Genomic DNA, 26975 nt, shown 5'->3' with positions numbered 1-26975 from the left:
AGATCAATAACAGTGGAACCTTCTGATGAACAGCACCTAACCTAGTATCACTCTCTCAATACTTTCCCTCTCAGTTTTAATAGGGATTCGTGTGCACACTGAAAAGCACACACTGCCACAGTGCCTATTTCCTCGGGAATCCAACAATATAAAATCATAGCACAGGTGCACCACAAGAGAAGATTACAGTTCTCAGTCATGGGATTGTCTCCAAAGACGCAGATTCTTCAAAATTATTCTCATTTATTCCATTTTCATAGTATGTAGACAAAATAGACTTCGATTCTTGGTAGACAACACACAGAACAGCTGACGCGTTTCGTCCTGATACAGGACTTCTTCAGGGCTGTCAATTACAAAACATACATATATAAATACACTCCACACCACAAGGACAACAAGCATTGGCATAGCCAATAGGTCTCGCCTTTGGGACCTCATAAGTATTGAGCCAGAGATATTGATTTTGCCAATTTCTTTAAGGTATGCTGTATAGAAGCATGACTGCTGTGCAGCATGTTGACAAGTTATGATAAAAAAGTGTCAGAAGCATTTTTGTTACCTTATATATGACCAAGCAGGCACTATGTACAACTGAACGACCATATTAAAAAAGTATTTACAATAAAAAAGTCCTTAGTTTTCTTTTATGCTTGCAATGCTTGCAACTTCTTTCTGCCTGTTCCAATGGTTGTTTGTTATAGTTTTTTTGTTGTTATTGGGGGCATAAACAACGGGAGGGTAAAGGTTGGGAAATAGTACTTGTATTATAACACTAGCAGTGGACGGACGCTAGAGGAGAATCAACAGATACCAGATTCTGAGAGTGATGTTGAGGTGGTGGTGACTGGTGCAGAGGTGATGCTCAGGTGATGCTGAGTGATACTGAGGTGGTGCCGAGTGATGCCGAGGTGGTGCTGACTGATGCTGTGGTGCTGAGTCATGTGGAGGTGGTGGTGCTGCACGTGTGCTCAGTGGGTCGCAGAACTGGTGCTCAGGTGGTGCTGAGTGCTGCTGAGATGGTGCTGTGCTGAGGTGATGCTGGACTGATGCAGAGGTGGTGCTAATGCTGAAGTAGTGCTGCGTTGGTGCTGAATTGATGCTGAGGTGGCGCTGACTGATGCTGTTGTGGCGCTGATTGATTCTGAGGTGGCTCTGAGTGATGCTGTGGTGGCGCTGAGTGATGCTGTGGTTGCGCTCAGTGATGCTGTGGTTGCGCTCAGTGATGCTATGGTGGTGCTGAGAGATGCTGAGGTGGTACTGAGTGATGCTGTGATGGTGCTGAATGATGTTGAGGAGGCGCTGAGGTGGCACTGAGTAACACTGTAGTGATACTGAGTGATGCTGTGGTGGTGCTGAGTAATGTTGAGGAGGCGCTGAGGTGGCGCTGAGTGACACTGTAGTGGCGCAGAATGATGCTGAGGTGATGCTGAGTGATGCTGTGGTGGCACTGAGTGATGCTGGGGCAGCTCTGAATGATGCTGAGGTGGCGCTGAGTGAGGCTGTGGTGGTGCTGAGTGATATTGAGGAGGCGCTGAAGTGGTGCTGAGTGACACTGTAGTGGCGCTGAGTGATGATGTGGTGGTGCTGAGTGATGCTGTGGTGGAGCTGAGTGATGCTGTGGTGGAGCTGAGTTGAGTATGCATGGTGTGGTAGAGCACTGTCTGGTAGGTTTCGACCTGAAAAAACGGTTCAGATGCCTGTGTATCTGTCCTAGAGATACTTGCTGCATAAAAAGTATCCCTCTCGGTTAAAGTTTCCTCACCATGACCAGTGGCACAGACGCCATTCAATTGTCACCCCCTCATTTCCTTACATGTGCTATAATGTTTGGTTGCCTTTTGCTGCGAGTTACAACACAAAATAGAATTTATAAAGACAAATCAGTGAAACCGCCTTCCTCTTACAGGACACCATTGCAATCGTAAACAGCTTTCTTCTAATTAGACTGAGAGGTAGAAATGGATGCTAATCAGCGTCTATTTTAGGCAAACTAGTGCTAATTCCAAAGCGATCCCCACCAGTGCTCACAAGAGTTCAAAAAGATCAGCCAAAATCAGTCCCACCCCACTAGATCCACCAAGGCCCAAGCACAGGGTGATCACCTGGATGACACAATAAGGCACAGACGGCTCAGGACAGAAGGAGGCCCTTTCTGCAACATTGAAATGCGCACACAGATTGCCTGAAAAAAAGCACCAGCATGCCAAGCATGCACCCACGGGTGGGCACCACTACAGGGATTGATTTTTCACCTTCCTTGGTTGATACGGTTGAGGGGAGGAACCTGAGGATGGGCACTGAAAACCTGGAAGGCCAAAACCAAGGTTGGAGCCTCGGAGTCGCGTCCACATCCTGTGATTCTGGGCAAATCACTTAATCTCCCCGTGCCTGAATGTGTAATGTAAATACGGTGCTCGTGTAAAGCGCTCCAATACCTTCGGGTCGAGTTCGCGCTATATAAATATGCAAAAAAAAAAACAACAAAAAAAAAGAGGGACAGACATAATGCACGTGAAATGTAACAGGACCTTCAATGTACTCCAGCAATATCCTAATTCTAGATTTTTACCCGTGATAACTGGTTGGACGATGGCAAGAATCCGTAATGGTAGAAGATGTGATGTTCTTTCACGCGGAAATGTAGGTCACAGCACATTAATGGTAACTCGACAAGAGTAACGGTCTTGTTTGGTTCTCAGATTTATAAGGCAGTGACATAACCCAAGAGTTCATTCATTATTGCACATAGCGGCTTTATTTTACCTTCCCATTCCTAGTTTTCTGGGTTTGAAGAGGGTACTGGGTGCAGTATTGAGTCACTGCACCTAAAGTCTACACACTTTCCTTCGTTCCGAATTTTCTCCATGCACATTTAACGAGGCACTGCTTTGCAGAAAGTGCACAGGGAAAAATGGCGAAATTAGCACAACCGGCTGTAAACAATCAGTCACTCAGAATCAGAGCACACAACGAAGCCTGACGGGCAATGTAAAAGGTACAGCACGGGTCCCAAAATCTCGCTACCTGTACCCAATGCTTCTCGGATCCTCCTTTGCAGGACAAGTTGGCAAACAAACCGACTCCACTTCAGATTGACTACAAACTGGAAAACCCCAAGCAACTTTACTTAGCTCTAATGGTTACAATCAGCAGGCCTCAAACCATCCTAGCACAAATCAAGCTAATAGACCGTATTTTCAACTATTACCCACAGAGCCCGGTCGACAACGCAAGCGTTCTTAACATTAAGGTTACATCGTACCTACTACACGCCTGTTGTCAACGCTTTAAGCATTTACCATTTTATCAAGACTCGGCATCCATAAGGATTCACCATAAAATAAGAATTTACTACTCGTATGGGCTCTTTGTAACGAAAAATATAAAAGAACCGTCATTCATTTCCAGATCAACCGACCTTAATTGAATGTATAAACATCTACCTAGGTGACCATCTATCAGAAAATCACCTTTTTAACTTCCTGGAACCCCGACATTTCCCTCTTGGAGTACAGGAATTGTGGCTTTTTTCCTGACGAAGGCGTTAATTACGCCGAAACGCGCGTCGAATAGTATACAGTTGTGCCACCACATTTGTCTACTTTTCCTCCTCATATAGCCTACTACCTATTTTATTGTTTGTCATGATTTTACTATGTGTATAATAAATTTGTTTTTATTTGTGAATGTACTAAAAAAATTATAATTAAAAAATAATAATAATCTCTAATTTTCGTCTTACTGCTTAAATTGCTCTGACTGTTGGATACAAAATTATTTTTAGTTGTCATCTTTAAGAATAGCCTAGGTTGTTATTTTTCAAACATACAAACTGGAAAACCCCAAGCAACTTTACTTAGCTCTAATGGTTACAATCAGCAGGCCTCAAACCATCCTAGCACAAATCAAGCTAATAGACCGTATGGATCAGGAGGCGTATGGTAACCCTTCTATTCACACCGCAGCAGACTGCATCAAAGATGAAATACAGAAAACAGAAGCAAGCCTCATGCTTATTTGAAAAGATAAAGGATGCACCACTGGGGAGGTGAGAAGGGGCAGATGGGGTAGGCATGTAGGCACACCAGAACACAAAACCAGAGGGTTTGTGGTTATGGCACCGAGCACGGAGGGCCGTGACTGTGGATACCAAGTAACGAGGGGTGGGACTGGGTTACAGGGAACAGGAAGGGTGACAAATGTACCCTAGAAAAGTTACCATAAACACTGAAATGACACAGCAGAGAAAAGGACTTAGAATAACACAGAGAGGGCTGGCATGGAGCCCTAAAGGACACGGGCTGGGAGAGAAACTGCAAAGCACTGACATCGCTAAGAAGGGGCCACAAAGCACCAAGAGAGCTGGGGAAGGGCCACAAAGCGCCAAGAAAGCTGGGGAAGGGCCACAAAGCTCCAAGATAGCTGTGAGCATGAACAACCAAGAGAGCCACTGGAGTGTGCAAAGAAAAAGGAGATCGGGACACGAAGAAACAAGAGGGCTGGAAGGCTCACAGAGAGCCTAGAGATAAGGGGTAGGTGGATATTCCAGTTAAATACCCAGGGTGGCATGACAAAGTACAGGGAAGATCTGAAGTACCACCAGGGCCTGGGGGTGGAGCACGTGGAGCACCAGATGCCCAGCAGGACACAAAGCGTACAGGAGGGACATTAAGTGTAAACAAGCAGCCGTGGGGCTGCGAAAGTGATCGCGATCAAACATCAAAGTGAAAGTAATCGCGGTAAAGTGCGGCGCCCGCGCACATGCACTGTAGCTCTAGGCTGGCCTGGTAGCACTTTTTGGAGCCCTCTCAATAAGTCTCGCCAGACCAGCGCATGCGCTGGGTCAGGCAAGACCTAAAAACAACAATATATGACGATTGAGAGACCAAAGTCTAGTCCTCATACAAGTTACAAATAGCAAAAAATTACAAAAAGTTTCAAAGAATAATATACTAATTTTCATAAACATTAAAAAAAAAATGTGACATACCACAAGGTGCAAAGCTTTTAAATAATTTTCTTTAAATATTCCGACACTTAAATATTTTTGTATTTATCTATTTTCACCTGGATTATTAATCCGGCCCAAAACAGATTAAAAATACACATTACGAAAGTTGAGGGAAAGATATTCCTCTACTTGCTAGCTTCTTGGACAGAATCGGAAACAGAGGGAGAGGAACTGCAGATCAAAAGAATGACGGAAGGAAAGGGGAGCAACAAGGTGATACATAGCGGGGTGTCAAATGATGAGAACATCTGGAAAGCTGTTACTTAGTAAGGAAAATAACAAGTACCCACCGCTAATAGTAAATGGTGAGTAGAATTTGATAGTGCTTGAGAAACTTGATAAGATTTGTGTTCGTCAACTTCTCCTATCCAGTAAAATCTAAAGGATGGAAACAACAGTAAGCATCTGGAGTCAGTTGTGATTACCTGATTCAATATTATAAGAATGAGATCTATTTGATGTATCTGAAAATATTTTAATCAGAGGGATTATATCTCTTTCTGGATTTATTCACCAATAAATGCGAAGCCCGTTCTTACATGGTAATATAAATAGTAACCAAATGGTAGTGCCTCGCAGTGTATAGAAAGAACATGTTATATCAACCTAGTTAGTCAATCTGTATCTCACACTTTAAAGATAAAACAATAAAGACTTAGAGCAAGGATCACCCTGTCTGGTTTTAACAGAACGCGCCAGGGGCATTTATACCTAGCTAGATGGAAAATCTGTATTGGAAGGATCACATATGTAAAACCCTTACCTTTAGAAGATCCAGCAGCAGTATTCACGTAAGTGATGTTATCACAGCATGTAAGCCGGATAGGGCCAAGCCCAAAGCATTCTGAAAGTTGATAATGCAACAGCTCAATATCGGATTTCCAATCGGCAGATATTCATTATTAAAATAACCCATTTTCCGCAAAGGTTATCGATGCCAGCCCCCTATTTAACTGAGATCAGCATACCTATATTTCCCTTACCAATCAACAACAATCCTGAAAAGAACTAGTCAAAGCTAGTAAATAACGTATGTGCTACAGATCCTGTGCTATCTTCTTAAAAAATGTTGAGTCAACAAATAATATTGCCCAGTCCAGGATTCAGATATAACAAGGACCGGAATGTCAGGCTATTGGGTAACATAGCACAACAATTAAAGCGCTAAACACGTCATCAATCTTACAATATAGACGAGAGAGAGAGTCCCTCCACAAAGAAGAACACCACAAGCATAAGGGGACCCAACAGCAATACCTAGAATAGCAATATTAACAAAAGAGACTTGATCCCGAAGGCTCACGAGAAACGACATGCCTTCTCCCCCAACCTTTCCGCAATGTAAAAGTCTCATTTGTAAGAAGTTCAAAAAGTTCAAAAAGCGTATGCGTTCGTGGGAATTTAAAACACCTATATGTAAAGTGTCAATGCAGCCCTGCCTTGGCAGTCCCCAACTCTCAAAGAGCGGCATACCTTGGCCCCCGAACTTAACGCAATATGATATTTGCGGACTGCATCAGATTGCAAATCACGACGTTACGGTCTGAGTGCCAAAACACGGAATCCGAGTTCTCATTCGACAGAGGTGTAGACTATCAACGGTGCCCTGCCTCCGCAGTCCCCGGCGGCACTTGCACGGCGGCCATCTTGTAATGTATAATATGTGTAAGTTTTCCCCGTATGTGCCCAACGTGATTGGTGACTAATAAACTATCTTATCATAAAGAGTGTCTTAAATGCACGGGATTTATACTTCATTAAAAATCCAATACATCTATACCTTAAAACTGATGAAGCGGTGAGAGTTAAAAAGATAATATGGACAGAACCTCCAAATATGGTATGCCATATAGGTAGGACGACTGTTTCAATGACCTCTTACATGCATCCTAGCTGATCGGACGGCTTCAATAAGTGTTCCATCATTTTTCAAAGGTATTAAGTATGATTAGTACTATGAGCAGCTGTATTCACCTATTTATTGTAAAAAACGGGGAGCATTAAGAATGTGCCGCTCATTCCCGGACCCTTCTTATTATTACTTGAGTTCGCCCGGCCTGCTTTCACATGCGCAACCACAGTAGGGGATAATTTTGATGGTCTATTAGTTAATACCTATCAGAATGGACGATCACTCAGAAGAACGCCCTCAGATTCGGAAATCTTAAGAACCTTAAATGCCAGGGGAACTTTGTTTCCCTATTATTGTGGGAGAGGCAATTTAAGACTCAACACCTTCTAGGGCCCCATTATCCCAAATTAAATCAGCCAGTTCTCTCACTCGTAACCATACGGTTTGGATTTTCTAATGTCATGGGGAAAAAATTAGCTTAACGAATAATTCGGAATTGTAACATCTTCGAATCCTCCTCAAATGTCACGCAAAATGACAACAATGCAAGTGCATAAATGGAAAAAGGAAAAAAGAGAGAAAAGGACAAGAAAAAGAGGGACAAGAGAAAAATATTTTACACCATAAGGAACAACATCAAAAATTATGATTATGAAGGAGGGGAGGATCGGCTATGATGATTCAACATGGATGTGCAGATTGTTATACCATTGACATCATTAATGTTGTGTATTGCTATAAGACAGTTAGGTCCATTCACATATATATATTATGCATAGCAAAACTAAGACGTCTTGCTGTTAGTCTGTAGGACCGGTGGGTTTTTTGCAACACCGGGAAGCAGTTGGATTCATTCACATATTTGTATCCTACATAGCAGCACCAATAGGTCTTACTAATGGTTCATCAATCCAGAAATTTGTAACACAGAAACCATAGGAGGGTAATGGCATAAGCAGAAAGTCATAAAAAATAATGCATTTCATCATCATTATTATAACCAAATTCTACACTTCGTAATCTACAGATCCACCGTCGCCTCATTTCTTCTCAGGGCTAATTCCCGATCTCCACCCCTTGGATTTGCAGGTATGTGGTCTATTCCCATAAACCACAGTTCCTCTTCAGAAGTATGAGTTTCCTGCATGTGAAATGTCAGGGGGTATACAGATAAATACAAAAATATTTAAGTGTCAGAATATTTAAAGAAAATTATTTAAAAGCTTTGCACCTTGTGGTATGTCACATTTTGTTTTTATTAATGTTTATGAAAATTAGTATATTATTCTTTGTAACTTTTTGTAATTTTTTGCTACTTGTAACTTGTATGAGGACTAGACTTTGGTCTCTCAATCGTCATTTATTGTTGTTTTTGTCCTTGTGGTGTGGAGTGTATTTATATATGTATGTTTTGTAATTAACAGCCCTGAAGAAGTCCTGTATCAGGACGAAACGCGTCGGCTGTTCTGTGTGTTGTCTACCAAGAATCGAAGTCTATTTTGTCTACATACTATGAAAATGGAATAAATGAAAATAATTTTGAAGAATCTGCGTCTTTGGAGACAATCCCATGACTGAGAACTGTAATCTTCCCTTGTGGTGCACCTGTGCTTTGATTTTATATTTTTAGAGTGTTGCATGTATACTAATCAACATTATTAATATTAAAACTACACATGGGATTTGCTAATTGCATGGCTATATAATTCTTATAACTAAATTCTGTACATATATTAACAATAGTATATGTGGTAATAGAATACTGCATGATATATATGTTGCTATGTGATGTTGCACCCTCGATGAGGATCGAAAAGGTGAATATAATTGCTTTAAATGTCGCTATATGCTAGATAAATACAAACACATAGAGGGATTAGCAAGGGGTTAACATTAGGATCACCGATTCTATGAATTAATTATTCTTTTGTGTTTGTTTCGCTTAAGTTGGCGTTTGGGCCTAAATCAAAGATGGCTGCTGTCACCACACGACGAAGTGGCCATTTTCTCATGTGGTGCGGAGTGAGCTGCGCCTGCGCAAGATGTTTCCTAATCCTCGCAGTAACCTCTGCAGACTGTCCCTGGTCAAGGATGTCAAAATTGGACTTACGCCAAGAAAGGGGAACAATCATCCTTACAGTAAACCGGAACAAGCCGATACTTCTTTAACCGGTGACCTCACCCCTCGAACTGTACTGAAAATCCTGGGAAAAGGGTTGGACGATCTCAACCAGCCAATCACGACCACTCTAAAGTTTAAATTTGTATCTTCTATGTTTTATTTTATTATAAAAACCCTAGTAAAATAGAGAGGAAAGGCTAGCTATCAATCGACCGATTGAACTATCCCTACCTACAGCAACAGCAGCGGGTGCTACGTTCGTTGTGACGCTTTCCTTGATGATCTAGATGCTGCCCGATTCTTTGAGGACTACGAACTTTCCAAAATCTATTGGCTATGATAGATGCTTGCACGGCTTCTGGTCCTTTGATAAACTTGGGACTGTAGCGTGCTGAGCAGAGAACTTTGAGCTTTGGCCAGCTTTTCGGACAATTTACGACAAAAATCTGGTTATGCAGAGCCAATGAATTAGAGGACTTCAAATAGCCAGATTAGGTAAATATGATGTTCCGCGATTTACATGAATTAATCAAGAAATTCTGAACTTTGACGAGACAAATGCAAATATAAATTCTTATGATAAATTTAGATAAACCATTATTGATTAACAAGAATTAATGAGTTTGTGGTTTGTCATTAAGGTGGAAAGGGTTTCTGAATCTTAAAATGTGTTTAAGCTGGTTCTAAATCACCATCAACCAATCCAACTAAATTGGTCCATTCGACCAAGTGGGAGGAGTGCCTTGATGTTTCAGATTAGGGATCTATAGGCGAAGGATGTCAATGTATATATTGTAAAATAACTTTTCTCTCCATATAGGGTTTAAGGTATTTCCCCCCACATGTCCAGCGCTTGAATTACTCATCCCTCCTGTGTGCACACTCAGTGAGCGAGACGTGTGAGTGTTGGTGTTATGGGCCCCACCAGTGACTGCGTGTGTGAATGAGCAAGTGTGACGTCGGGTCTGCGACGCAGGGAGGGTATCGGTAAAGGTTATTCCCCATTTCCGGCTTTGCGCTGGATCACAAGTCTAGTGCTTGGGTAAAATATTATTTAGGTATGCGTCAACTATCCCTTGATTCCCGTCCCCTAACTACATTCCGTCTATGAAAGTCGGTTTTTCAAAAAAATGATCAGCCTCAAGTGATGGTGGTAATACTGTTAGTCTTGAAGTATCTATGATTTATAATATATGACATCAGAGGCGCAACTAGAGCCAAATTTCGGGGGGGGGGGGTCTAACAAAAAGGTTCGGGGGGGCTGAATCTTTAAGCAATAGGCAGAGTGGAGCTGCAGGGGCTCTTAGAAGAGGTGAAACAACAGCAAGGCCTCTTTAACATGAAAATGGTCTTTTAAAGACCTGTGAAGTGCTCGAGTGTGGCTGTGTGTGTGCCCGGGAAGCTGTCTCATCCCGGTCTGCCACACACGACGGGGGGGGGGGGGGGGTGAAGCCCTTTTAGTCCAATGGGTGTTGCGCGCCTGTTAGACATCTTACCTTACATATTTCCAACACTCAGTGTACTTGCCGGACCAGCAAATACCCACGGGCTCTATTTTGTATTGCGGTCCTGCCCTCTAGTGGCTGAATGTATTCGAGACCTACACAGAGGCAGCTCGAGATTTAAGAACCAGATTAAATGACAGTGAGTAATCATTAGTAAGTACATTTATTGCCTTGTTAATTAAAACCTTAACAATTTTGTGGAGGATTACACATAGCACAAGTGAAACTTAATAACACCTCTGAATACAAACAATATTTTTAAATCATTGCAAATCATGGTACAGCCAGCTTTCTTCTAAAATCAGTAAAAACAATACGCAAATAAGCTTGATACATTGGAGGTTTGCTTGAAATTATAGCGTGTTGTCTTGCGCCTAAGGACAGTTCTATATTTTAGAAAAATGCCCTCAAAGTCCTCCAAATATGGTTGTGTATACGATATATGTTCTGCTCGTCCAAAATAATTTTGTTGTTCTTTGTTCTGTATCGGTTATTCACCTTTCTTTCTTAAAGATTCTCCTGATGTGTTAATCTTACCATGAGGTCATGTAATTTAAAATATCTTATCAGTTAGCAATTCAGTTGACAATCTTGACGGGTCCAGAGTTTGTATGAACGCTGCTCTGCATGTCCTAGTTCCTCTTGCAATGAAGGCTTCTTTCAATAAAGTGATGCTTGCTTTATGGAAGTATGGACAAATGCAGATTAGATGAATAAAGTCCTCTTTGGTTCCTACACAAAGTCTGCATACTATGGATATGGACCCGCTATGCTTACAATATGGTTGGTCAGCAAGTGATGGTAGTTGTCCAAAGGGGGTTGCCATCAGGTTTTTTTTTTAAATTCTTGCCAGATAAAGGGAGGCCTAGGTAGGCTGCTGGTTGTAAGGTTTTGTAATTTTTGATCACCATCCAGCCGTTTGATCTAAGGCTGAAGTATTAACGAATAAAGTTTCGCAACTTTGTTTAGTATGTGTTTACACATTTCAAAAGATAGGTTCTTGTTTCAGAGCTGAATTGAGTTGGTTAAAGTTGGTAACCAGATTACATGACAGTGCATTGGCACCAGTCGAGCATTCTCGCCACATTAGCAAGCTATATGGTCAATGTAACAAGGCTGGCAGTAAGTGAGGCACAGTAACCAAGATGCACATGTTTGTTTTTGATACCGTCATGCACTGTTGCTTTAAACCATGAGTTGTTGGAAAATGCTCTGCTTTGAGGAATAAAATACACATTATCGTGCCAAGGCCACAAGTAACGCAGGGGGGGGGGGACGGGGTTTGGGCAAGACCACAGACGTCAGGAGATGGGAGGGAGTCAAGAAAAGCACAAATAGCGGAGTAGGACAGACAGACTGCAGACACATACACTCTTAGAGAGTGCGTGTTTAAAAGTAAAAGAAGCATGCTTGTAATGCATGCAGCCAAGGGGAGTGTGCAGCCATAACCTAATAAAAGAAGTTCCATCCACCAAAGCGGACGAGAATGAGTACTCGAGCCATGGGACACTAATAAGAGAAACACACAAGAAACAACAGAAAATGGAATGCTACATCCTTTAGAAATGGAGGAAAAGTAAAGTGGCAAGCACACGGACCAAAAAGGAGTGAAGCTCCTTTTAAGATTTATTAAATGCAATGGATTTCACAAGCGCAGTGCAAGCACTGGGCAGACAAAACCTAAAAAAGGTGTAACCAAAAAGCGGGACCAGGAGCGCTCATTGGTCCAGCATAAGTGCTCCTTTTAGGATCAAGTATTTCGACAAAGGCTATGCAGTTCCTTATGGTGAAAAGAGAGAGAATATGTAGTCAGTCGTGAACTGGGGAATCGGACTGGGGGTCTGATTCCTCAGGAAGAAGAGCCCTCACACACCTAGATGGTTGTCATGTTTCATCATAGGGCATGCTCCTCTTCGGCCCGGCGCTGCAATGCCCAACGGGCACCCACAAGGGGACTTTTTACTGGAAATATTTTGTTCCAATGCCATATGTGAAGTGTAGGTGTAGGGCTACTTGTGTAGATAGGTGTAGAGAGACGTGTGTGCCTAAAATGTGCATATTAAAATAGACTAAGTAGTCCTCAAATGTAATTCTAGTGGGTGAGTCTACTTGTCCAATAAAAAACGTGATGGCTATCAAAAGAGGCAATAATCTATAATAGCTCAGAGGGTCAACATTTTTCTTGCCTTTTGTAAGTCACTAATGATCTATTGGCAATTTGTCAGGACCAATAATCCCTAATCTACACACAGAGGGACTATAGACAGATGAGGGACCCTGCTGGAGGGTGGTGGTGAATGAAATAGTGGATAAGGAGGTAAATGGGGTGGGGGCGCCAAGAAAGATTGTCACACCGCTCACCATCAGCACTAAAGCTGGCCCTGCAGGTAAAGATCAAACCCTATGCACTAACTACATTCTTTTAATAAATACGTATATAAAGATTATTGCAAAGATTTTGGCTAACAGCTTCTGTAAGGTGGTACCCTTGTTGATACATAAATCCCAGGTGGTATTTTGTCCCAGGAAGGTCCTCCAGGCACCACCTAAGGACAATCCTCAAGGAGCTCCCTTGAACCTACAGTGGCGCTCTCCCTCAACACCAAAAAAGCCATCAACCGAGTGGAGTGGGACTATTTATTTCGAACTCTTAAGAGATTCAACTTGAAATGGCTCCATGAAAACCCAGTGGCCCAGGTTACATGTGGAGAATTTATGTCAGCATAATTTTCAGTGCTGAGAGCTACAAGACAGGGCTGGCCCATATCGCCATAGGTCTTTCACTTAGCTCTCAAGCTTTGGTAATTGTGATTAAGTACCTTCTGACAATTCAAGGACTACAATTCCCGTCCGTGAAACAACAGCTCTTCTCTGTATAGATAATATCATGCTCTCTATCACTGATACACATAACGCTGTCCCTGCCCATGTGACAATAATTGAAGATTTTGGGTCTTTTCAGGATTCAATATCAACTGGTCAAAGTGTGAGGCACTCCTGATGTCACACATGACTTAAAAAACAATCCTCGATGGCTATGATTTTCAATGGATAACTAAATATTTGAAATATATAGGTAATCTATTGAATACAGGATTGAAGGACATGATTACTTACATTCTTAAGCCTTTATTAAAGCAAATGTCTCTAGAATTTAAGCATTCGGAAGCTTTGGAATTCTTTCTCGGGGAGGGCATAGGCCATCAAATGTGATCTTCCCTCAGTTTATCTATATATTAGGTGTTCTCCCTATGCTGGTCTCCTGGCACCTGCAACAGACATTAATCGAAACATAATGCTCTTTGTATGGAATAAAGAGAGGCCGAGAAAGTGACCCACAAATTTGTATGCACACACCTCAGATGGAGGACTTAGGCTCCTAACCACAGAAAGCAATCACACACCCTTACACCTCTCTCGGGTAATATTACTATTTCTGGAGGACATGATGGAGAGCTCCTCATACTGGGCCTCAATGGAGATAGACATCCTGACTAACAGTTTTGAATCGACTAACATTCATGCAGCTGACGCACGTAAGCTGGGACACATACCCTGTGATTAAAAAATGTAAGTAGTCTAAATATAATAAATTAAGATACAATATTTTTTATAAAATTTAACTTAAAAATAAGTTCATACCTAAAGTATAACATTATTTTATTGTTCATTATTAACTATTAAAAATGATGGATCGAATTTATTAAATTATATTTATTTATAATTTTAAACTATTTTGAATAATTCAATTTAGTTTAACATTATTACCAATGAAGTTTTATTTTACGTTCCTACCTACATTATTTTCTATGGGAGGGAGTTCCAGGGGTTGGCCATGTGTGATGCTAGATTTACTACTGTTTTTAGGTCTCGCCTGGGGTTAGCAGCGCGCATGCTTTGCTCTCGCCATGCGAGGGCTTCTTGGAATCGATACGATTCCAGAAGTCGTGTTGCTGCTCCGCCTACAATTTTGATTGGTGCGCTTCATTTTGTGTCATGGATGATGCAAAACACAGTGTAATGATTGCACCGGAGGCAATCATTACACTGAGCGTTGCCACCCTGTCCGCTTTTGGCCCTGCCCACTGGGATTTGATCTTTTACTTGCGGCGGGAGACAGTGTCTCTTAATTAGCGGCTAAGCACTTCTTTTTCGTATTACAGCGTTTGCCTTCAACAATGGCTGACACGCTTTTCATTTCTCGACAAACAGATTTTGCTCCACTTGTGAACATGTCTTTTTTTGTCTACTTCTTAAAATGGCAACATCAGAGATAGTGTGAAACCAGTTTGCTCCTTATACTGTATCAGTGTGAATTTTCAGTATTTCACAAGCCAATGGACTGGCACGTTTTTTGTACCAGTCCAAAGTTTCTGGGATATGACTCCGGTTGATTGTGCTGCAAATCACGTAGCTGACTGTGTAAGACTGAGTTAGAGAGCCCCGACTTGAGACCATCGCTTCTCTAGCCTCCTGCCCATGCATCATCCCAGTGTTAATCCAGAAGGCACCTCGCCCAGAACGCTAAGCTCCTGGCTAGTGATTGCCAGTTACATTTGTTAAATCACAGGCCGTTCACTATCATGTGGTGTGAAATCGTGTTAGCTGCACCCTTGACAAATCTATCAGAGGGGAGTAATGTTTACGCTTTGCAGTGAGCAGTGGGTCGTAAGGTCCCTCAACAGTAACAATCTTACACCAGGCCCCAAATAAGGCTGGTGTAAGTTTCGGCCTGCAGAAGCCAGACGCGCCTGTCCTTGGCAAACAGTGTTGTCTTTCCAGCAGCTTACTTCCTGGCCGACTAGCCCGCTGAGAGCATGCCAAAATGTACTGCGAGAGAGCATGGATTAATTATCTACAATTTAACCCTGGGCGTAGTTTGCGAAGTAGCGCTACGTGTAGCTACGCGAAGTGCACTTCACACTACACGAGCTACGCGTAGCTTCGCAAACTGCGTAGTGCACTGTGCAAGATGCTGTTCGCACTGATTGCAAAGTGCCAGATGCTTGTCCGCACTGTGCAATCAGTGCAAACTGCATCTTGCACAGTGCAAGCAGTCGTTTTCTGCCGCTCGAGTAGATTTCTACTCGAGCTGCAGCTTTCCCAACATGGACTGGTAGTTTCTCATCGTGAGTGGTCGCGAGCATACGCGACCACTCGCAATGAGAAACCTGACCTCCCCGCGTTGAGAAGCTCGCCGGGAGGTTTATTTTCCACGCTCGTGATTGGCAACTTGATGTTGCTGATCGCGAACTAGGAAAAAGTCTCGCCGGAATGTCATTTTGCTTGCTCGCAGTCGCCAACTTAACGTTGAGGACTGCGAGCAAGCAAAAAATGACCGCTGCACTACGCTACGTGTGTTTGCATTGTGCTACGTGCAATTCACGTAGTGCGAAGTAGCGCAAACTTCGCAAACTACGCGAGCGTAGCGTAGTGCTTTGCCCAGGCTTAATCTACATAAGACAGACTCAAACAAATTGCCTTGATGTAGACTGGCCTGAGAAGTTATTCATCGACATGATCATTCTCCCATTCAACATAAAACAAGCATTAAAAATGCAATAGGTCTTGCCTTTCATTAAGTTAAAGCCATTTGCTTTGTTATACAATACCATTAGCAAAGCAAATGGCTTTAAATTAATCAAAGGCGAGACCTATTGCATTTTCAATGCTTGTTTTAGTAATAACTTACACTTGTAGGTTAGGCTCAAGTCCCTTTTTCAGGGTATGCAAATGTGTCTCCATGACCCTGATCCAGCGGAAACGTGGAGGGGAAGAGGTCTGGACGTCTGGACAACAAAAACCTTACTTTCTACTTATCATTCCTGGTATAGCTTCAACTCAAATCATTAGGCTTATTTCTCAATATCTATCACTCTTGTCAATTTGGAAAACTTCTTCCAACTGCTACCAACGTCACTTAGGTACTCCGATGGATCTTACGTTGAGCTAAAAGGGACTAGAATGTTCGGGGAATGAACAATTATCCTATGAGGACCTGAAATAGATAATTGTTATCTCAAACTAATGTTTCAACACAAGCCATGAGTATAGATTCTTAAAAACAAAGAATATCACCAAAAGAATGAGACAGAATCGATAAAGGTGATTTAGTAAAAACATTTATCTAATGCCTCAAGAATGCGGGATATACAGAAACATATTAAGGATCAGGTTTTTAATAACAAACCAAAATTAGCCAGAAAAAACACACAGCACATGAGAAATTACAGGTTTAGTGATGCTCATACAAACCACTCAATGTCGTTTCAGTTTCTGTCCTCAAGATATCAGTTTGTGTCCATTATGCAGCTCCGAATACCACATTAGGAGTCAGAATAACCCCTCAGTCGAGAAAGATTATCTCCATGCGCCCGATTGCCAGCCGGCAATAACACAGGATAAGGTCTCAGTTCACCTAAGTTTCAGTTCGTTTGTGTCTCTGTCACTCAGAATAAGTGATTTGGGCAAGAGAAGGAATAAAGTTAAGGATAGGTTACATGCGTGGATCAAAGAAAAACCCAATAGCATGACGAGCAGGAAAAAGTCAGAGAGCCAGCCAGCATTAACTCCTCCTTAATTTGGCAATTATACTCCAATACATCCAGGATTACACCCCTTAAAGTATCAATTCCATCAGTCCATGGGACTTTCATTTGTCAGTCACGATGGGTGGTTTTGTTGTCATCGGTAACATATACAAATCCGGAAGAATTAAGTAATCCTTTTCTCACGTTTTCTCTGGGGTCATTATCTTCCATTTAGTTAGTATCTAGCAACATCCTCGGAAGTAGGCGGTACATTTTTTCATCTGTCCGTTGCCAGATGCTTTTCGGCTGCGATGCAACAAATTTGTTACAATTTTCTACATTGTAAGAAGTGAGTCCATTGTAAACGAGAATTCATATGGAAACTTTACAGAAATTTCTCATAGAGCTGGGGTGACAGTTTTCACATGACTTAACATTAGCTAAGGAAAGAAAATCTTTTGAGGCCTAAGCAAAATTCAGCTCAATCACGAAATATTAATATTATTAATATGCACACATTTCTAACTGCATTTGATCTTTTCTTATGAATTCAAATACGATTCTTTCATGAAATACACATCAGTATTAAGCATTACTAAAACTTTTTCTTTGTCTCAGGTCATTATTTTTACGTTACCATGCAACTTTTAAACTTCAACGTTTCACTTTTAAAAGTGTGTGATTGTATGCGTTACATTACAAAAATCTTATAACATTCTACATCAGTTTCTCTTTATTAAATGCATTCTATTATGTTCAATAAGTGTAAATGCACAAGTTTTCTTAGTGCAGCTAAAGAAATTACTTTAGTTAATCCACATTGTTATTCATTTATGGAAGTTTTCTAGAGGCTACAGTTTAGTTTTCATTTTCTCTTATAAAACACGTAAATGGTTCAGCATAACTTTATAATTTCTCTTAGCATAGTTTCTCATTGCTACATACATCATATATTTCTAACATTCTACATGCTTTTACGAGGCAGTATCTAAACATGAGTGTGCAAATGAAATTGCTTTTGGTAAGCAAACATCTCTTTCATTTTGTCTCATCCATTAAAAAAAGGTGTCATAAATCAGTTCTACAGGTAGGAATTGGTGAATATGGATGCATGATAACATCTACGCTCCATCAACCCTTGACCCTGTAAACGACCACCTCATCTAACCCAACGTCCAAAAGTGGGCTTGCAACCAACCAGGGATTTGAGCTGGCGCCAGGCTCTGAACATCTGCACAGGCTCTGAGTGACAGCCTCCTCTCACAGACCTGAGTGCCAGAGCACCCACAGGCCGCGCATCTACTCCTGGAAGAGAAAGTGAAAGCTAGACATGGGCTGCAGGTCGTTGCTACAGCTGAAGAGCACACAAAACTCTGCTATGGAGACGTTATGTGCATATGCATCAAGCATTTTTGTTTTTCGCAAATGGGCTGATCCGCAGAATCGGTCCGTTTGCAGACACAAAAAGTGCTTTTCAGATGCAGCAAACCCTATTTTGTGTTTGAATCGCAAAATGAGTTTGAAATTCGCTATTAGGAAGCGGCGTGTTTAGGGGGTCTTTTCCTAATACCGAATCGCATCGGTATGTAGGAATATTTTGTGACCGAAATGCAGATGCAAAATATTCGCATTTTACCACCTACTTAAAGTAGGTGGTAACCCATTCGCAAATGGGAAGGGGTCCCCAAGGGACCCCTTCCCCTTTGTGAATGTTTGTAAAAGCATTTTCTAGGAGCAGGAAGTGGTCGCACGGACCACTGCCTGTTCTTTAAAAATGTAAGGAAAACTTTTAATTTTATTTTTGTAAAGCATCCTGTTTCCCTTTAAGGAAAAGGGGCTGCTTTACAAAAAAAAAGATTGGCTTATTTTAAAACAATCACGGACATGGTGGTCTGCTGACCCCAGCAGGCCACCATCCCTGTGATTTTTGCAATTCCTAGGGGGTCGCAAATTGCAACCTACCTCATTAATATTCATGAAGTAGGTCATTTGTGATCCCCTAGGAATTGCAGAAAGTGTTCAAAACACTTTCATGCATGCCGTTTTGCAATTTCCTACTTGCGAATCGCAAGTTTATTGATGCATCTGGTCCGTAATTACAAAATGGACTAATAAGAGTAACTGAGCACACAGACCCAGTACACTGCAGCTGTGCCTGATTACTGCCCAAGCCAGAAATGGAACCAAGGAGAAGGGAGAGAGAGAGTGAGGCAAGGAGAGGAAAGAAGGGGAATTACCAGCCAAAGTATAGTTGCTTTGCGGGAGTGAAACATTCATGTCTATGACCTATAGTGTGTAGTACTGAGCTGTCTGTGTGTATTGAGGAACTTTTATTTAAAAAAGACAGACGCTAGGTTGACAATCTTTTACTGTGCTGCTGGTTGCAGAATGGGCTTCAGGACATCAGAGGAAAATTACCCCAGCCCTCTGGCTAAGGCCTGGTAGCCTCTGCTTCTCCATGGCCCTGAATGTGATCTGACAATTGCCCGCAAGTAGTGTGAGATTCTGCTGAGCAGGTTCCAACTTCCAACAACAGAATAATAAGTCCAACTTGTACTCCTTAAAACCTACACAGCAACATGCCAGATACCATGTCGGGTGAGGTAGACCTTGACACATTGACATACTATCCATAGACCAGTTAAAGGATCTATATTTGGATAGAGGGTGAAGGGCTCCCAGTAACATGGACATGGACGTCTTGAGTTACATTAGATACCAGTTAGATAAACCTGAGTGGACGAAAGAAACTGTTATGTACTCTGGGGTGGATACCGTGATAAGAACCCAGAGAGGGAGTGCTGAAGTGTCAGGCTCTCTTAGACCCTAAGCACAGGTTTTCCCTAGGCACACCCCATGTGTATCCTCACATTTGCTTTCCAATATTTTCCCAAGACAATTACTGTCACTGATCTCAGGGATATCATTGTCACAGACTCCAGCAGTAATTTCCCTGTGATGGTTAAGGTTAGCTGAGACCCTGAACCTGAAGTTGTCTATCTAGAAAGTTAAGACAAAGGAAGAGGAGGAGACCATGGAGTTTGAGGAGTAGAAGCTGTGATTAGCTCACCAGGAATAAAACTAAAGGAGGAAGGAGAACCAGGAATAATGGGTGCATGAGGAGAAAAAGAGGAGTCTGGGGAGCAGGAAAAGGAAAGACATGAAAAGGAAAAGGAGAGAGAACTGGAGAAAGAGAGAATAGCTATAGAGAAGGAGAAACTTGGCAGCAGAGACAGCTACATCTGGAAAAAGCGATTCCATCTACAACTCTTCAGGAGTTCCTATAAAGTCTCCGAAAGAGCTTGTGCATATGTATGTTGAGGGGCAAGATATTTTGAAATGGCTTGCTGAATTTTTAGACTGCATTTAGAGCTCTGGGGTTGAATGATGAGGCAGCTACCTTGCTCACAGAGGTTATGGTAGACCTAGGGGATCCCTGTGGTTGAACAAATTGATTATGAGTGGATGAAAGAGGCTCCAAGTAGTCAGTCTGGGGACAGCAAAAGAGTAGATGGTATAACAATTGTGTAACACTGAAGTTTCCGTTCTCTCACCTTTGACATGCACAAACCTCATTTTTGTGCTTGGCACAGAAAAGTGTGAATTTTCAGTTAAGCTAGCTCATTGCCTGAGATCTTCACTGCTTTATCATCCCTCAAGGTCTTCTGGCGAGAAAAAACTGCACCTGTTAGTACCATTATCCAATGTTTCAGTTTTTGTGACATGAATACTGCTTCAACCATCTATGTGAAGAAAAGGTATAAATGCTTGGAAATTTGGAGACGGGGTGGCATTAGATGCTCAATTGCTTGCTGAGGTGAAACTCTGGATATCTAGATTTTGTTATCACCATTTTTGCTTATTTGTGTTTAATAAACATGTTTTAGTCTACAAGTAGGCTTGAAACGACTGTTTTCTTTCACACTCTTAACCAGTTAATGTGAAAGAGATACACAAGAAGGATTACTCTACTTTACTTAGGTAATACCTGTCAGATCTGACATTGAAGGATTCAGAAAAACATGCAGTGTTTGTTGACATGTGGTTAGCTAACAGGGTTAATCAAAGGGAAAAGAAAGAGAACTGGGTTTCAAGTCATGAACAGTACAGGGAGACCAGAAGACATAGCTTCTTTGTAAACCAAGGGTTGTTACTTGTTTTAAGTGTCACAAGTAGGGACAAATGCAAGAGAGAATGTGAGGTGAAAGAACCTGTTTACTTTGGGTGAAGGGATCCGCAAGGGCCATGTTGTACTCAACCCTGTCGTTATGGACTTTTGAGAGAGGGACTCAAATTCCCTGAAGCTAAATGCAATGGGGTTTGTTCTACTATAAATCCTGACAAATAGAGAATTTCATAGAACTATGGTTGAAATATCTCAGACCGGGGGGGATTCTCCCTGGGTAACAATGACCTCGGCTTAGTAGCCAGTGACGAAGACATAAAATATCTAGTTGAAATAGTTGAGGTAGAAATCAATGACAAGTCGGCCATGGCTGATGGGGAGTTGAGAAAGAAGCAAGGAGTTGTATGTCTCTAGGGAAGTGGTTAGATTGCCTCTGGTTAGTGCAAGGACTGGAAGCCTGCATGGCGTAGACCATGCCAGCTGTGTTGACCAAAGCACAGGCTGCATATCAGTCTCAGGAGGACACATAGACTATTCTCCATTTTCAGAGACCAGAACAAAGTAAGCAGATCAAAGCAAACTCTGAGTAGGTACTGGCATGGCATTCTTCTGAGACTTTGAAAGGAAGCCCAAGAACAGGGCAGCAAAGTAGAAGGCTTTATGTTGGCTGGTAGGGTGACTTGCTATATAGTGAACCAGTGAATCCTGAGACAAGTTCTCGTAAGAGGCTAGTTATTCCACTAGTGAACAGGACCTGCCAGTTGTCACTGACCGATGAAGTACCCTTGGCAAGACACCTGGGCATTAGAAGAACCCAGGATAGTTTGCACCCTTTGTTCTACCAAATAGGGATCTGCAGAGACATGGAGTGGCTCTTCAGAAACGGTCCCACTATCCAAATAGTTGGATCATTCACAAACAAATGGGTCATTAGAGACAAGACCCTTAATAGCACAAAAGTAACTCTTCCAGAGACTCTCATGATCTTATCCTGCCATGAATCATATTCCCTTACCAGGTGATTCCACAGTAGGGAGTGGGTGTCAGTCACATGGAACTTCTGTTTGGTGACCCAGCAGGTGGCCCACTCACCTCATTCAGAAAAGGCTGGGAAGGAATTTCCCATGCACCTCAATATTATGTGGACTATGTGATTGTCCTCAGGCAATTGATGGCACATACATGGGTGAGGTCAAGAAAAACCTTCAGGCTAGCCAGGAGAAAATGAAAGAATGGTATGAGCATAACGCCTTCACCTCTTCAACCTTTTTCATGATCTGTGCAGTTTTCTTCCGCCCACTTAAAAACTGCCTTACTACCTTAGATGCCAAAAATGTCTGTTTTGACAATTTGGAAAACTCATTCTTCCAAACGTTAACAGATGATAAAAAACTCCCATTGGTACATACAACTGGTAAGTGAAACAACACGTAAAGGAGGTCACAGCCTGGACCCTCTGTTTTAGACACTGCACCAGATAAAAGACTTAAGCCCAATCACAATACCGTCTGGCTACATAATGGTGCAACCTCAATAATAAATAATATTCAAACATCAGTCGTCACACAAAAGTTTAATGACATACCGCTCAGTCACTCAGTTGACTTGATGAACCCCCTAAATGCAAAGGATTCACTGTCTCATTATTGCCTAGCACTTGCAGAAACAAAGGAGCTAGGCCCCACAAATACGAACAACTTGTTCACAGATTACCACCATACATTGAAAAGGCAAGGCAGAGCCTTAGACAGATGCTGGAATGAAACTAACCTCTCATCTGAGCGATTAGCCTGTCAATCATTCTCAAAAGGCTACGCAGGATAGTATGTAAGGGCAAAAAAAATCACTACTGGTGTTGATTCTCTGCATCTTCCATCTCCACTAAGGAGCTTTTCCACATCTTCAGAGAAATAACTTAAGTCATGGCCCCAAATATTCTCTGTCCCCATCAGAAGCTCTCTGCGACAACCTCATGACTCTAACCAAGCTTACCCACTTTTTATCTCATCTTCATTATTAGATGCAAAACAACTGGTTATGCCCTTAATGGTAACAAAACTGTACTCATGCTTTTTGGACTCACCCCCTTCCTTGCATGGCTCTCCCCCAACTCCAGTGTCCCATGCACCAAACTTTGGTGTGATCTTTTACTGCAAACTCTCATTCTCATCATAAATCAACATAGTTTATAAACATATTTTATCCCATATGACATCTGAAAGGGATCTTGCCATTCTTGCTATTCTCCCAGAAATGAAGTTGGTACTGGAGGTTGTTCTATCCTGCTTAGATTACTGCAATAAGCTTTATACAGGTCTCCCTAAAATATCTCTTGCAAATCTCAGCTGCTCAATTGATGTCGGGACTGAAACACCATGATCACAGCACCACAGCCCTCACATTGCTACACTGGTTCCCTGTAAAAGAAAGGATCTCCTCGAAAACCCTCTACATTGTCCACAAAGCTCTACATGACAGCTCTACTAAATACGTCTGTGTCCTGTCCATTAACACAAGTGAGGTCCTCAACCTTTCCTATGACCTATGACTTAGAGGGGTGTACCAAGCATGCCCTCATTTGACTGACATCTCTGACCTATTTGCTTTATACCAACCATCGCCAAAACTCAGACAATCATATTCTTCTGATATCCCAGAAAGTTGGGGATGTTCTCTTCATCATCATGGATCTTCACTGTGTAAGTCTATACCCACCCACTTAAGGCTCAAAAGTGACGACGTCAAATACAGTAAACCCATGAACACACTCCTCTTCATGTTGGCATTTAGGTAGCCCAGCAGTCTGAGCCTAATTGTCTAAGTTTATATTATCACTACCGGTCAGATGCCTAGGGTATGGTATGCCCCTTCCCATCGGGCTGGAATTACATTATATTTAAGGCTTGTTATCAACGTTGCATTGTAGGGTCATTAGACTTCAGTTTCCCATTCAACTTACTACCCACTTCCATTCTTTGTAGAGCTCAAACAACTAACTGGGGTGGTTAATAGTACTTAAAAAAACACTGTAAATAAAAAAACAATGACAGGATACTTGCAGGGCCAAGAGGTGTTGGCGCTAAAGCCCATTTGCCTCAGAGTTTTAGAGGATAGGTGGAGTGGACCATACAAAGTAGTGCACAAAGTGCCTGATGTGAACTATTTGTGGACACAGGAGTCACAAGGGAACCTAGAAGAGTGTTCAGTGTGAACCAGCTTAAACCTTATCTCCAGAGAAATTACACATCAAATACCACGGCAATGGGATAGCAGTTAAGGAAGGCTGTCAACTTCATCTTGACTTGCTGAATAGTAGCATGGGAAATGAATCAATGGAAGGGTACAGTTTGCTTCTTAGTTGACAACTGAGCAGCACAGAGACCATAGAAAGGTAATGGTACAATTTCCCACCTGTTCTCGCTGACTCCGGTATTGACACCTGTCTGTGTTCATGAGATTGACACAAGAGATAGTCTGCCTTTCAAAATCAAGCCTGCATGTCTGAGTGGGCCGGGGATTGTATTAAGTCAGAGCTGGCCAATATGTTGGACTTGGGAGTGATTGAAAGATTTAGTAGCCCTTGGGTCAGCCCAGGGGGGTTATTGCCATAGACCTGCACATCTGTGTGAACTACAAAGCCCTGAAAAAAGTCACTAAGACAGATGTGCAATGGATCCCCAGAGTTGATGAATTTGTGGACCAGCTGGATGCTGGAAAGTACTTGAGCACCTATGATTTGATCAGTGGGTACTTGCAGTTTGCTTTAGGAAATAGTGGCAAGGAGAAAAGACAGAATTTTCTATGTATGAGACATCATTCCAGTTTACGATAATGCCTTTTGTGTTGAACATTGCTCCTGCCACTTTCCAGTTCCTGGTGAACCATGTTCCATCAGGATCAGAAGGGTTCAATGTCACCTATGTGGATGACATTGCAGAGTTTAGCAAGCCATGCGAGTTCTACCTGAAGCACCTTTAAGAGGCGTTGGTAAGGTTACAGGTGGTGAAGCTGACCAGCAAGGCAACCAAGTGCCAACTGAGGCAGTTCAGTGTAGTCTATCTTTGGCATCAGGTGGTTAGTGCGAAGATTCACTTGTTCGATGGCAAGAATCAGTCAGTTTTGGACTGGAAGATGCCCATTACCTCGGCACAAGTGAGAGCTTTTTAAAGACTCATTGGTTACTAAGGGAACTTTATCGCTAGCTATGCAACCATAGGGACTCCTTTCACAGCTTTGACATCCAAGAAGAAGATGATTTGGACTAAGGAGTGTCAAAAAACGTTTTGGGGAACTGAGGAAAGCACTTTGCACTACACCTGTACTGAAGGCCCCTGACTACAATTAACACATTTGATATTCAAGCTATGCATGTTTCACAAGAATTGGTGGTGGTAGTGTTTAGGGAGGGTGATGTTTTAATTCAGAACCTAAAATGAAAATCAGACCACTCATTATTAGTCAGTGCACTCACCATTAGTCAGTGCACTCACCCTTGGTCAGTGCACTGAGACCATTTGTTCCACAGAGCTAAACGTCTTTATTTATTGTCATCCATTCTTGAATTCATTCATTCACCCACTCATCACCCATCCAACTTTCCATTCATTCACCCATGCAGCCATGTCTTCAGTCTCCATCCATCCATTCAATGATTGGACAAGGTTCTGTAATAATAAATGTGTTGTATATAGATTTGTTCCCCAAACATTTCTTGAGGGAGACCCCCCACCAAGTCCCACGAGGCTTGCTTGCTACGTGCAGTATCAAGTTGTTAGGTCTCGCTGAGTTAGCGCGCATGCGCTGCTCGGGGACACTTTTGTAGATGAGTTTTCAAAGTGCTGCTAGCTGGCCTAGGCTTGCATTCCGCGAATGTGTGCACGCACGCAGCCGGCAGCTTTGCAATGTGTACAGCCAGCCGTGATCACTTTCACGCGCGCGCGTAGCCTACTTTCATTTTCGGCGCGCGCACCACTCGCGTTTCTTGTTAATTCCTTCAGTCTAGTTTGCAAAGGTGCAGAAAAGAACCAACGAAAGATAGGGAGCTGCATTCTTTGAGGCAGAGAAGGAACAGTAACATACAAAAACCACCGCTCTCCTCCGAAAGCAGATTCCCCAAGAGTCACTGAGCACGTACACATAAACAATTCCCGTAGTTTCAAATATTATGTCCCATAAAACGAGACTGTCCTTCAATTATTATTTTAAAGTGTTATTATTGTTGGCAAAAAGAAATCCCATCGTGGGATAACAAATATTTGGCTAAAAACTAAAAGCGTTGGCACCCTGCCAGATCCAGTCTCAAACTCCACACTTTACCTAGCCACCCGCAGGTAATCTTCAGAATATCCATGTGTGTCATTCTGCCTCGCTTCCGGGTCTGAGCAGCTTTAAACACGGACTGCAGGGAAAGCAAATGGGAGAGCTCGTTTCTCGTGACTGACAGGTAGTTGGAACGTTCGCTCCGGAAGAAATAATACCGGAAGTTATCGCCTCAGTTCCGTTGTCACTGCCAGTGAACAGAGTGCTGTTGATCTGTGCGAACATTACACTGAATTTCTCGCCCACTACTAGAGCTGTTCACAAGAACTGACTAAATGGTTGTAGACAACCTTTTCTGTGACTGCATTTTTTTGTAAAATGCGCTGGTCCTAAATTGAGAGTCAAATTGTGCGTATACTATTTAAATGTTCTAAGTATCGAAATTTAGCCCCAACTTTATTATTGTGCTCTTAGAAAATGATTAGGCACCCCTTCGGGATCGCGTGTCCCCTGCTCTACTGAAACCTTCTGAGCTCCGCCTATTGGACAGCTCGGACGAATGCACTA

At 42.2% G+C, this 26975-nt stretch overlaps 1 long non-coding RNA gene across 1 annotated transcript; it reads right to left on the bottom strand.

The window, feature by feature from the left end:
• Positions 1-5302: 5302 nt before the first annotated feature.
• Positions 5303-26592, bottom strand: LOC146866663 (uncharacterized). The gene is made up of 3 exons (XR_014960346.1): positions 26466-26592; positions 5778-5858; positions 5303-5392 (listed from the first exon to the last, which is right to left on the bottom strand). It is a non-coding gene; the product is annotated as an uncharacterized LOC146866663 (long non-coding RNA).
• Positions 26593-26975: the final 383 nt, after the last annotated feature.

The sequence above is a fragment of the Triturus cristatus genome, chromosome 1_2 (assembly GCF_964204655.1).
Source record: "Triturus cristatus chromosome 1_2, aTriCri1.1, whole genome shotgun sequence".
Taxonomy (NCBI): domain Eukaryota; kingdom Metazoa; phylum Chordata; class Amphibia; order Caudata; family Salamandridae; genus Triturus; species Triturus cristatus.
Note: the sequence above shows the minus strand (reverse complement) of the source record. Positions and strands in the feature narration are given on the sequence as shown.